This window comes from Trachypithecus francoisi, unplaced genomic scaffold, assembly GCF_009764315.1.
Source record: "Trachypithecus francoisi isolate TF-2019V2 unplaced genomic scaffold, Tfra_2.0 Lachesis_group20, whole genome shotgun sequence".
NCBI classification, from domain to species: Eukaryota; Metazoa; Chordata; class Mammalia; order Primates; family Cercopithecidae; genus Trachypithecus; species Trachypithecus francoisi.
The window spans coordinates 57165617-57179089 of NW_022681466.1; the positions used below are offsets into that span (position 1 = coordinate 57165617).

Genomic DNA, 13473 nt, shown 5'->3' on the forward strand with positions numbered 1-13473 from the left:
TAGATTTTTCAGAATTTTAGTAGTTTTCACTTTTTATGGTGATTACCACTTTCTCATCTATATAGCTATTTCTTTCTTCTTCTTCTTCTTCTTCTTCTTCTTCTTCTTCTTCTTCTTCTTCTGCTTCTGCTTCTGCTTCTGCTTCTGCTTCTGCTTCTGCTTCTGCTTCTTCTTCTTCTTCTGCTTCTGCTTCTGCTTCTGCTTCTTTTTGACATGGAGTCTTGCTCTTGTCATCCAGGCTGGAGTACAATGGCACAATCTTGGCTCACTGCAACCTCTGCCTCCTGGGTTCAAGAGATTCTCCTGCCTGAGCCTCCTGAGTAGCTGAGACTACAGGCACATGCCACTATGCCGGGCTAATTTTTTGTTTTTGGTATTTTTAGTAGAGACGGGGTTTCACCATGTTGGTTAGGCTGGTCTTGAACTCCTGACCTCAGGTGATCTACACACCTTGGACTCCCAATATATAGCTATCTCTTAAGTAAGAAACTGTTACTTTTGTGATGAACCAATGTGCCAGTTACCAAGTTTTCCAGCACAGAACATTCCTACAATTTGGTTTAATTTTATGAAACTCATTAGCTCAACATAAGCTACAAAATAGCAAACCATTAAGCCTTTCATTGCTTACAAACAATGCTTGCAAGAAGAATCTTTTGTATATTTTATATTTGATGGTATTAAAAAACCATATCCATAAGGACTATTTCTACCAGTAAGATTCTGGACCAAAGGGTACGTGCATTTTAAACACGGATTGAAACAGCTGCATTTCCCTCTGGAACTTGTGCAGGTATACATATGAGAGTCCTTCTTTTATCACAGTCTAATTCACATGGGGTATTAGCAAAACTTTAAAACGCCAATGTGAATGCTGAAAATTGTATGTCGTTTCTTTTCAACTCACTAATTAGGAATGAGTTAGATCAATTTAAGATCATTATTGGCCACTGTATTTCTTCTTCTCTGTAAGCTCCTGCGTCCCATGCTTATTATTCCATTTGCTTGTTCACCTTGTTATATTGATTTGTATAAATGCTTTGCAAATGAAGGGAATTACCATCTGGCCCTCCTGTGTGTTGCTCTTGTTTTTGTTCAGTTTGTTGTTTGCCTTTGATTTTGTTTCTAATGTCGTTTTTCTGATAATAGGAATATTTAAAGACTTTTCTGTGTTCACATTTATTCATCTTTTTCTTCATGGGTCTGAACTTTGTGATCTGCTAGAAATAACTTGAAAATTAGAATTTCTTTCCTGATTTGTTATAGAAAACTGATGGCTTTATGACTTTAAAAACTATTTAAATGTCCTTTTAAAAAATGTATAATAGATATTCATTTTCACAGCAAGTTTGTGACAGGTTCCTTCATTTAATTTGCATGTATTTTAAAACTTAGCTATAGAAACAGAGAGATGGAGAAAACACATCTTTGTCCTCAAAGAGCTCTCATTCTTGTGAGGAGGCATCTAGCTAAATATAACTACATATATTGTATAATTATACATTTTCCAGTTATATAAACTACATTATATAATTCATTTATGAGAAAACTAGGGAGATCCCTCTGTGTTAATACATTATACATTACACACACACACACACACACACACACACGATAGAATTCATTCATTAAAAACACACACACACACGATAGAATTTATTCATCATAAAAAAAAACCAGTCAAAACTAGGGAGCCCTTTCATGGGGGAGTGTGGAGGAGAAATGGATGAAAATCTGTTTCAAAAGAAACATTCTGTCTAAGGTGTTTTTAAGTAGTTTAGGACCTGGGAAGAAGTCCAGGGGCTGAAGTTGCTTGAGGAGCAGATGGGCTGCAGGCCTGTGGGGACTTGGGGGTAGGGGCTGAGCTGCCAATTAGGCAATTCCCTGGGGGTCTGGGCTGCCCCTTTTCATGTTCAGGTGAATTTGAAAACCTCATTTCTTTTTCACAGAAGAAACTGCTCATTGAGGTAGCAAGGATGCTGACAAGTGTGAGGCAAGCAACCTCATGGAATTACAAAGAATCCCAGGAGAGTTATCCTTAAGCGGAGACAGAGCTAAGAGATTTTTGAACCCAGAAGCATTAGCCAAAAGCTCCAGAGCTGTAGATACATAGATAAGCTTTTCCTCGGTCTGGAAAACTAGTATTTCTCAAAGCAGTGGCTACAACGTCCAACAACCCCACAACCTGCATGCCCGTAACGGCTTCATTCACTGTGTACGCATAACTGAGTAGGGGCTGAGGGATCTCACTAGGTGAATGTCCATGGCCCCATTTTAAAGAAAAAACTGAGAGTCAGAGAAATTAAATAACTTACCCAATGTAAAATCTCAGTGAAACCAAGACAACAATCGGCAATTTATGCGCTTAGTGATTCCCAGCATCTGGATTTCTGGTATTTTGCTGTGGATAAGTATCCAGTTTAAATATGAAATTCATGTACTCTCAGCTCTGTTCCCTTCCCTTGGTTCTGGGCTGATGTTTTTGGCTTCAGCCCTGTGGGCTTAGAACTGAACTCTTCCTTCTATGAAACCTTACCTATTGATGGTGGAGTTGGTTCTGCTGATGGCTAAGATTTTAACATTTCTGTTTTGGAAAACTCCCTCTCAAATCTCCCTGTCTCCAGCTAAGCACTCTTCTTGTCTGATGGCTCCAGGCTGCTCCTTTCCATCCCTACAGCCTTTCTCTGGTCCAGTCCCCCAGGTGCAAGATTATCTGGAGGTCATCTTAAAAGGATCTTGTTCAGACCCCAGAGTCTTGAATTCTTTTATTTCTCTTTAAGTAATGAAAAGCTATGGCTTGATCTGAACAATTTCAGCAGGCTGCAAGCTTCAGCGAAGGTATGCTTTGGGCAAAAGGCCTTCTTACCCTTGCTCCTAAAATCATTCCTTGTCAGTGCGTACAGCTATTCTGAAAGCTCAACCTCATGTGTTCCTCGTATGCTATCTGTGGTTGAAGGGGCGTTGGGTGCAACAAGTGAGCGCTTGTTCCCTCAGATCCCAAGGGAAAAGAGGTGTTGGCTGCTGCTAGGAGGTTGCCTGTTTGGGGGAACTATTGCAACAGAAGACAGTGTGCCCTGTCTCAGGTCAAGGAGGGGTGATGGGAAGAGACAGAGGGACCCCGGCTGCTCACCTGGCCTTTCAGTACTCTACATGCCACCCCCCGTCCCTCTTACTCCTCATCGCTCCATCACAACTTGCCATTACCTATGCCCTGGGTATCTCTCCTTCCCGGACATAAGTTCTGTGAGGGTGGAAACCATGCCCACCCGATTTACTGTTCTATCCTCAGCATCTAGCAATGTGTCTGGCTCCTAATAGACATAATATGTATTTGCTGGCTGAATGAATGTAGTGAAGCCATGTGTGTGTGTATATGTGCATGTATATACCTATATGTGTATATGTATACATATATGTGTGTACTGTGTATGTCTGTGCGTATGTGTATACGTATGTGTGTGTCTGGGTATGTATGTATATGGGTGTATATATATATATGTATGTACATGTATGTGTGTATGTGGGTATATGTATGTGGGTATGCATGTGTATATGTGTGTAAGTGTATATGTATGTGTATGTATATATATGTTCCTATATGCACTGTGTATGTGTATGTGTGTATACCCATGTGTGTGTTTAGAGAGAGAAAAGTATTCCATGCAATAGGGAGTAAGATGATGCTTATGGGGAAAGAGTTCAAATTGCAATACTGATCACTTGAGAATAAAAAGAAAAGAGACAATCTGTAACTATTTGGTTGGGCTACATAAAGGTAACACTTATTGCTAGTGTAATTAGTGGTCTACCAAACAGTCATTTAACAACCCACCCCCCTATTCATAGGCAGAACCCACCTCCTGCAACAGGGATACCGGTGGAGTACTTTTCCAACTTCCCTTGCAGCTAAGACAGAGCATGTGACCAATCCTGGCCAATGGTAACCCAGGATGAGTCTGCTGGAAGTTTTTGGGAAAGGTATTCTCTTCTAATAAGAGAGACACAGAGGTGCAAATGTCCCTCTTTTCAGCAGGGCCTTGCTGTGTCTACAAGTGACCATGAGTGTCAAGCTAATATGCTGAGTATGGGGGCTGAGGTAGAAAAAGAAAAAGAGCTTGGGTTCTTTTTTTTTGAGAGGGAGTCTTGCTCTGTCACCCAGGCTGGAGTGCAGTGGCCGGATCTCAGCTCACTGCAAGCTCCGCCTCCCGGGTTCACGCCATTCTCCTGCCTCAGCCTCCCGAGCAGCTGGGACTACAGGCGCCCGCCACCTCGCCCGGCTAGTTTTTTGTATTTTTTAGTAGAGACGGGGTTTCACCGTGTTATCCAGGATGGTCTCGATCTCCTGACCTCGTGATCCGCCCGTCTCGGCCTCCCAAAGTGCTGGGATTACAGGCTTGAGCCACCGCGCCCGGCGAGCTTGGGTTCTTAATGACAGTGCTGAGCTAACTTTCGAAACATCCTGCTTCTGGAGCCCTTGTTTGAAATAACAAATGGTCTTACTTTTTCAGCCACTCTTGATTCTTTTGGAAGAAGCCGTCCTCACTGATGAGTTCTTGTACCCGTTCTCATGAACCATAGACCATTCCTAATGAGCCTTGTGTATATCAGTAAATGTAGATGAACTGGTGTGATTTGGGGGAGACTTTTAAATCTATTCATAGATGCTCTATGACATATACTCATATATCGTAATAATCAGTTCACAACTTGAAAGGGGGTGACCTTCATGTAAGGTATGTTTTCATCTTCTATCTTTCTACAATATCTATAAATTAAATTTCGTGAAATTCTGGATAATACCAGAGCCACTAAAAACAACCATATAGGCCTGTGTATATCACTGTGTTACCTCTGAGACTATGAACCAATATGGGTTTTTTTTTTTTTTTTAAGTCTTTTTGTTCTGTTTTTAATCCAACTGAGAATCAGGATTCTGGTTGTATGATAAAAATCTGGCTCTGGGAAATGGGGAAATGTGTATGAAGGTCACGGGGTCTGGGGAGATTCCACATGTGGAGCTCAGAGACAGGTGTAGGGATGTAGAGATTCCAAAGTAGTTTCTAAAGAGCATGATTTATAATGAGCAGGTTCTTAGGATGGTTCTCAAGGGCCTTTTATGATCCTCATGAAATAAGAGTCATGAATTTTAGGGGGATTTCCCTCTTCCACTTCCTCTGCAATCTCCTTATATCTCAGCAACAATAATGCTCAAGTTAGGCCGATATGATTCCATTCATGGACACAGGAAAAAACGTGGGTCAAAATCCACTTGCATAAATATCTTCAAGCCAGTCGCAGCCTGCTGCTTGCTGGGGGCTGTTTCATGCCATGCGTGCAGTACCAAGCTGCCACCACAGGGTGGTGGAAATGGCCACAAAATGTGAGCTACTTGCTTGGCCTGGCCGGGATTGAGTGGAAACAGATTTATAGGAAATGTAATTGTTTTGCTTTGCACAGCTCACAATCAATCTGATGTCTTATAAATGTGCAATTTCCTACATTCTTGAGCAAGCTTAGTTCTGCTTATTAACATAGAAAAGAGACAGACTATGAAGTGGCCTTAAGAGATGAGAGATTGAGCCTCGAAATGAAAGGCAGGGTGTGGAAACAGGAGACACGCCAAGGAGGCCAGGAGCCTGGGTTCTGCTTGTCCCTCTGGTGTCATCATCTAAGTCACTCTACAGCTCTGGGCTTCGTGGTTTTCTTAGAAGAGGTGAGAAGAAGGGGTGTGATATTGATCGGCTATCAAATTCCCCTCCTATCTGAAGTCCTCTGATTTATGGTAAGGTTATTTACACAGCCTTAATGTGAGGCAAAGATCTGAACCAATATCGTGGTGGTAGGAAAGGAAAAGAAAATTGTAAAAGGTTATTGCTTCAGGATACTTGAAGATAAATAAGTGTCAAAAGTCAAAAAGTCAAATCAAACCAGATCTCCAGGACTCAAGGCCCTTGAGGAGGACAAAACTTGCAGGAGGCTTACTCTTTTGTGAAATTAATGTTTTACTCCTGAGAAAACCAGTCAGAGTTAATTTCTCACTTGTGGCATCTAACCAGAGTGCATATTCATTTAATTGTCCTATAGTAGGGAGAAGCAAGGAAAAAAAAAAACACACAGATCATGTTTAGTGAGTGAATGTTGTTGAGTCACAGAACACTGGGGAGAGCTTTTGGCATTATTCATTTCAAAAATACTTGAATGGAGTATTGTATGGAGAGGTGAGCAGGAGCTGCATTTCATTCATGCCTTCATTCATTCACTTAGTTTTTGAGACAGAGTTTCGTTCTTATTGCCCAGGCTGGAGTGCAATGGCGCGATCTCAGCTGGGTTCAATTGCTTGAATCTCCGCCTCCCGTGTTCAAGCAATTCTCCTGTCTCAGCCTCCTGAGTAGCTGGGATTACAGGCACCTGTCATGATGCCTGACTGATTTTTGGCATTTTTAGAAGGCACGGGGGTTTCACCATATTGGCCAGGCTGGTCTCGAACTCCTGACCTCAGGTGATCTGCCCACCTCCGCCTCCCAGAGTGTTGGGACTACAGGTGTGAGCCACCACGCCCAGCCTCACTTAGCTTTTATTGAGTGAGAGAAAAGCATCCCAGGCACCAGGGATGCTGTGGTTACAAAGCTCCTTAGGGACTTTATAGTCAGGTAGGGGAGGCAGAGAGTTGAACTAATGAGCAGGCAGATAAATAAATACAGGATTGCACAGGATATGGTGAGTGCTCTTCGGGCTGCTACAGAAGCCAGTAAGAGGGTGGTCACGGAAGTCACCAGAATATATCATTGAAACTGAAGTTTCCTGAAGCTTTTCTGCTTTCTCATCCACATGGTCTTTGTCTTGTTTTGTTAAATGAGTCATGTATGGTTTCCATAAATATATCTTAGATAGCTTCTATGTCTTAGGCAGACTGCTAGGTCCTGGGGCTATAAAGATGATTAAGACTGTGAAGTCAACTGCCAGCATTGAGTTGTAGTCAGTGCTTATGCTCTGAAGCCTACTGCTTACCACCCACTAGCCAGTGACTTTGGGGAAATGAATGTATTTAAAGCTCAGTGTATGCATCTATATAATGGGAATAACGATAGAATCTAAATATAGACTACTATAAGAATTTAGATAAATATTTTAAGTTGAATGCATTGCAGAGTTACATAAAGGATGAAAATATTAGCAACCATCAATATTGTAATACGTGTAAGAAACATCAAGGGCTTAGCATAGTGGTTAGTGCAATAGAAAGCACTGAATGTGGCCCCTGGTTGCCACTGTTAGTCTTTCAAGAGCTCATGGTCTATTGCTGGGGACAAATGTGCTGGTACAAATAGATAAATAGTAACAAAAGGACAGAACACCTAGGGATAGATTCCGGACTGCCTTGGACAGGAAATGACTCTTGAATCGAGTTTAGGAATTTACCAGACTTCCCAGTGGAAAAAGAGAGAGAGAAAGAAAGAAAGGAAGCAGTGAGTCAGGAGGCAGGAATATTCATTCTTCACAGAGAAAACAGCCAGGGCAAGGCCAGGGGTGCTATGGGAAGACCAGCGAGTCTCATCTGCATTTTCAGGCATTAAGATAACTCAGCACCAGGGCAGCAAATTGAACAAATGCTTTCCATTGACATAGAAGCCAGAGGTGGACACAGCTGGAGTGTGTGTGTGTAAGTGGACAAACATGGCCCCCTCTGGCTCTAAGGAAAATGAGTTTACTTCTGTGTCAACATGAAGCCACGCAGCTGGTTTGACTGAAGTTTTCACTGCGTTAATGATGTTTGGATATCAGAAAGAAACAACCTAAAGGAGATGAATGGGCAGTCCCTTTCTCCTGCGTTATCTCAGGAGCTATCTCTGCAGTAGGCGGCTTGGATGGAAGTGGTGTCTTGGAGAGTTCCTGGGTTGAGACTGGGAAGCTCCGTACATTACGCATGAAGAGAAGCAAGAGAGACACAGTGGCTGAACTGTAAATAAAGCCAACCGCGGGTATCTGGGTCAGATTAAATCACAAGGTGAGGAAATCTGCTCTCAATACCTCTTTGAAAAATCTGTTATTTCACTTCGGCATTGAGTGACTGATACCATTTGATCAACATCACAGTACAGCTGTAGTAAAATAATGAGTCAGCACCTTTCTAAAATTGTTGACTTTTTCTTCCAAATTTCTGCAAAATAAGTTAATTAGAAGTGCTGGAGCACTTTGCTGGCTGGTGACCACGCTCAATGGAGCTGGGGAGACTCTTCTTCTCCAGAGGACTGCCCACAATGCTTGTAAAACATTCAACCCTTGCCTCCCATCCCTTTTTAATTTCCTGTTGGATACCATCAGTGGATGGGAGAGAAAAGGCATGGTTGAACCTTTCTAGACAAACCTTCATCACCCTGCCATAGATGTGAGTTTCTGAGAAATGAACACAATCCATGTCCTCATTTAATGTGTGTCTTCTTTGGCTTTCAGTTGCATTGAAGCATTTGTAAGTATCACTGATGTTAACGAGCCTCAGTTCTTACTTTGAAGAGCTGAGCATTGTTAACAAGTCATTAATTAATTAATTTCTTATTGCAAAAATATCACATGTGAATGATGGAAAGAGTGTAATGTAGGAAAACTCAAAAGAGGAAATAAAAATCCCCAGCTATTCTGTCTTCCAGAAGTAACCTCTGTTAACCTTTTATTACATTTCTTTCCAGCTCATTTGAGTACATGTGTTTATAGCTATTGGAGATTATTCCATACAGATGATTTCCAAAACTCACTGTTCATTTAATTTATCATTACGTTTCATCTTGCCATGAGGTATTCTAGTCCAACAGTGTTTTGTATTTTAAAGCACTCATTCAGTTAGATTATAAAGCTAATCTACAATATTCATTGTAATATGCTGGAACAATACTGAGACTCAAAGGCTATTAGTTCTTTTAGAAACAGTTTTTATACCATTTAGGCATTGAAAAGCATGGAAAATATGGAAAACTTTGCAATTTATTCTATGAGGTTAGCAGGGCATAGCTAAGAAAGCTTGACAAATGTATCCCATAAAAACAGAAAGCCACAGACAAAAGTCATTTTTAAACAAATACCAAGGCCGAACCGTAAGACAAACGTTGGCAATAGAATCAGCATGATAAAAGAATACTCTACCTTGAAGAGGTAGGGTTTTTGTTTGTTAGTTTTTTTCAGAAACCAAGAAATGATTCAGTCTTAAAAATAGATTAATAATAATGAATGTATTAACAGTTTGAAAAAAAACCCATAAAGATATTCCTCACATATACTAAAATATTTTTGGAGGATTTCTAGAAAAAAAGTGATAATTAGCAACCACAATATACTTCCTGACCAAGAAAAGGACATCTTTCTGAAATAAACCACAAACATCAAGGCCAGACGTGGTGGCTCACCCTTGTAATCCCAGCACTTTGGAAGGCTGAGGTGGGTGGATCACGAGGTCGGGAGATCAAGACCATCCTGGCCAAAGTGGTGAAACTTCATCTCTACTAAAATACAAAAAAAAAAAAAAAAAAAAAATTAGCCAGGCATGGTGGCATGCGCCTGTAGTCCCAGGTATTTGGGAGGTTGAGGCAGGGGAATTGCTTGAACCTGGGAAGCAGAGGTTGCAGTGAACCAAGATCATGCTACTGAAGTCCAGCCTGGTGACAGAGCGACACTCCATCTAAATAAATAAATAACCACAAACATCATATTCAAAGGCAAGACACTAAGGGCATCAATGCCAATTACAAAACTAGTATGTCAGGTTCCCTCCAGAGAGCTAGTCTTCCAGAAATGCATTGAATTCTATTCTTTTACTGTATACCAGCAACAACCAGTTGGACGTTAAAATGAAAAAGTTATAATTAACAAAATCAACCAAATATATTAAATATCTATAACTACGTGAAGAAAACTACAAAAGGTATCCGAGATACACTAAATAGGGCTTTACATAGATGAGTTTAATTCCTACTCATTATCCTATACAGGAAGGCTTAATATTGTAAAGATGTCAATTTTTCCCTAAGTTGATCTATTAATATAAAATCCCATTTTTTAAATCATGAAGATAGCTTTTGTTTTTATTATAAAAGAACATGTTTATTGTTCAGAGCTTCAAACAATATGTACAATGATAAAGAAGAAATTGTAATTAATAAAAAAATTCATGAAACTAAAGGCTACTTCTGAAAATATTTGTGAAAAATTCTTTTGAAATTTATGTATACATAATTTGGCAGGATAATGAGATAAGAAAATTTGCACTTAATTCTTGCTCCATGGCCTTGAGCTCAGTTCCAAGAGCTGGGAGGTTCCTTTGAAAACTTAGTAATCCCAGGGATCAAAGGGATCCTTCCAGTCTCATTTTCCAAAGGCTGCACTCTGGGAGGGGAGAAAGCTCTGTGCTCTGGGGTAGGGCAAGGGACATTGCACTACAGAGGGGAGCCCCCCACTTTGGGATGGAGACAGAGATCCAGATTTGCTGCCATTGGAGGGACTCGATTTTCGCCCATCTCTGTAAAACTCACTGAGGTGAGTTCACTCTTTTCTGCACTCTGGAATTGTTTGCATATGCACATTATCTGTTTCTTAAAGATATAGTGAACTGAGCTGTAAAATCATTTGAAGCTGGTTCTTTTTTTTTTTTTTTTCAGCAATTGCTCAATGATGACCTCTCCAGTGTATTCTCTGGTACAAGTTCTGTTTCAGCTTTTTCACTCTTCTTGGGTTCATTTCATAATATTTTATTTTAGTAGGAAAATGTATTTTCTGTAGCTCTTCAATGTTGTTACAGATTGTCCGTTGTCATCTATTCCTTAATAAATTCTTCCAAGTGGAATTATCGTGTCAGTTTCAGTGGTAAATGTGGTCACATGGCACAGCAGAAAGTCTGTGCCCATTTTTAATCCCACCAACACAGGGAGCATCTTTTTTTTGTTGTTTGTTTGTGTTTTTTTTGAGATAAGGTCTCACTAAGTTGCCCAGGCTCAAACTCCTGGGTTCAAGAGATCCTCTCACCTCAGCCTCCCCAGTCTTTGCGACTGCAGGGGCAGGTTTGTGCCACTGCACTCCACTGGGACCATCCTTTTAACCACAATATTTGTATCTTTCCTCACATAATAAGCAAAGAAACTAGAATAGCTTGCTTTTCTTTGTATTTCTTTGATTACCAATGAATTAAATTAGAATTCTGGGTTGAATAGAATCTTTTTCCAAACAGCGAATCATGTTTTAAAACAGCATTTCTGAAACGTGTGTTCTTTCTATGCAGAGCTGAAAATTTTCATGTATCACTTACTCAGTTTTTGGATCTTGTGCCATTCTGGATTTTCTATTCTCATTCTTTACCTGTCTGTGCAATCCTGTACTGAGGTTACATTGATTTTAATTATTTTAAGTACATGTGGCTTTCTGGTGGAATATGTTCCTTTTGCTATTATTCTTTATATATTTTTTAAAGTTCTCATCTATTTCTCCTATGTATTTCTTCTTCTGGTGAATTTAAGAATTTTAGTGATGACCCTTCCCTCCTCCCACTCTCTTGAAAAAACTCTCTGACGATAATAACAAAAAACCTCTTGGATTTTAATCAGTAGTGGATTAACTTTTGCAAGTTATTTAAAAATGGAAATATTTGCATAATTACCTTCATATAGATAGTTATGGTATGCTTATGCATGTTTTGATTTTTTTTTTTTTTTTTGAGATGGAGTCTCGCTTCTTCACCCAAGGTGGAGTGCAATGGCACAGTCTTGGCTCACTGCCACCTCTGCCTCCTGGGTTCAAGCGATTCTCTTGCCTCAGCCTCCCAAGTAGCTGGGATTACAGGCTTGTGCCAGCATGCCCGGCTAATTTTTGTATTTTTAGTAGAGACAGAGTTTCACCATGTTGGCCAGGCTGGTCTCAAACTCCTGACCTCAAGGGATCCACCCACCTCGGCCTCCCAAAGTGCTGTGATTATAGGTGTGAGCCACCATGCCCAGCCACATATTTTGAGTTTATGTTACTTAATCAAATGTTGTGCTACAAGCTTTTATAATCCTGCCATATTGGAAACTAGGCAGGTTACCTAGTTTTCATATTTTGTGCTTTTTACTAGATTTTTGTCTCAGAGTCATGCTAGCTTCCTAAAATGGGATTTCTCCCACCCTCCTCCACCACAATTTATATAGTAGAGATGTAATCTGTTTTTCAAAGTTTGTTAAAATTCCACCGCAATCTATCTGATCCAGTATATTTTAAGAGTTGTATTGAACAACTTTTTTCAGATGCTTGCAAATATATTTGTTTATTCAAGTTTTCTACCACTGAAAGAATGAAGTTGTATGTTTAAACTTTTATAGTAATCAGGTTTTCAAGTAGTGTATATGTGTACTTACTATTTTGTGTATGTGTACACGTACATGCATATACTATACTCGTAAACTTATTCTTCTTCCTATATTGTTGTATCTCCTTTATTTTCCTAAATGTTGTATGTTTGTCTTTTTTTCCTTTCTTTTTTTTTTTTTTTTGAGGCGGTGTCTCGCTCTATGGGCCAGGCTGGAGTGCAGTGGCCGGATCTCAGCTCACTGCAAGCTCCGCCTCCCGGGTTTACGCCATTCTCCTGCCTCAGCCTCCCCAGTAGCTGGGACTACAGGCGCCCGCCATCTCGCCCAGCTAGTTTTTGTATTTTTAGTAGAGACGGGGTTTCACCGTGTTAGCCAGGATGGTCTCGATCTCCTGACCTCGTGATCCGCCCACCTCGGCCTCCCAAAGTGCTGGGATTACAGGCTTGAGCCACCGCGCCCGGCCTTTTCTTCCTTTCCTTATTTTTTTTAGCTTTTATTTTAGGTTCAGAGGTACATGTGAATGTTTATTATATAGGTAAATTTGTGTCATGGGAGTTTGCTGTATAGACTATTTCATCACCCAGGTACTAAGTGTGCAGTCAATAATTATTTTTTTTGCTCCTCCCCCTCTTCCCACCTTCGACCCTCAAGTAGACCCTAGTGTCTGTGTTCCCTTCTATGCATTCATGAATTCTCATCATTTAGCTCCCACTTATAAGTGAGAACATGTGGCATTTATTTCTCTATTTCTGTGTTAGTTTGCTAAGGATAATTGTCTCCAGCTCCATCCATCTTCCTGCAAAAGACATGATCTCATTCTTTTTAATGGCTACATAGTATTTCACGGTGTATGTACCAAATTTTCCTTATCCAGTCTGTCACTGATGGGTGTTCAGGTTGATTTTATGTCTTTGCTATTGTGAATAGTACTTCAGTGAACATTCGCATGCATGTGTCTTTATGGTAGAACGATTTCTATTCCTCTGGGCATATACGCAATAATGGGATTGTTGGGTCGAATGGTAGTTCTGTTTTTAGCTCTTTGAGGGATTGCCATACTGCTGTCCACAATGCTTGAGCTAATTTACACTCCCACCAATAGTATATAAGTGTTCCCTTCTCTCCACAACCTCACCAGCATCTGTTATGTTTA

The 13473-nt window shown here is 40.4% G+C and overlaps 1 long non-coding RNA gene across 1 annotated transcript; it reads right to left on the reverse strand.

Moving 5' to 3' along the window:
• Positions 1 to 374: 374 nt before the first annotated feature.
• LOC117066517 lies at positions 375 to 12781 on the reverse strand. The gene is made up of 2 exons (XR_004430371.1): positions 12717 to 12781; positions 375 to 432 (listed from the first exon to the last, which is right to left on the reverse strand). It is a non-coding gene; the product is annotated as an uncharacterized LOC117066517 (long non-coding RNA).
• Positions 12782 to 13473: the final 692 nt, after the last annotated feature.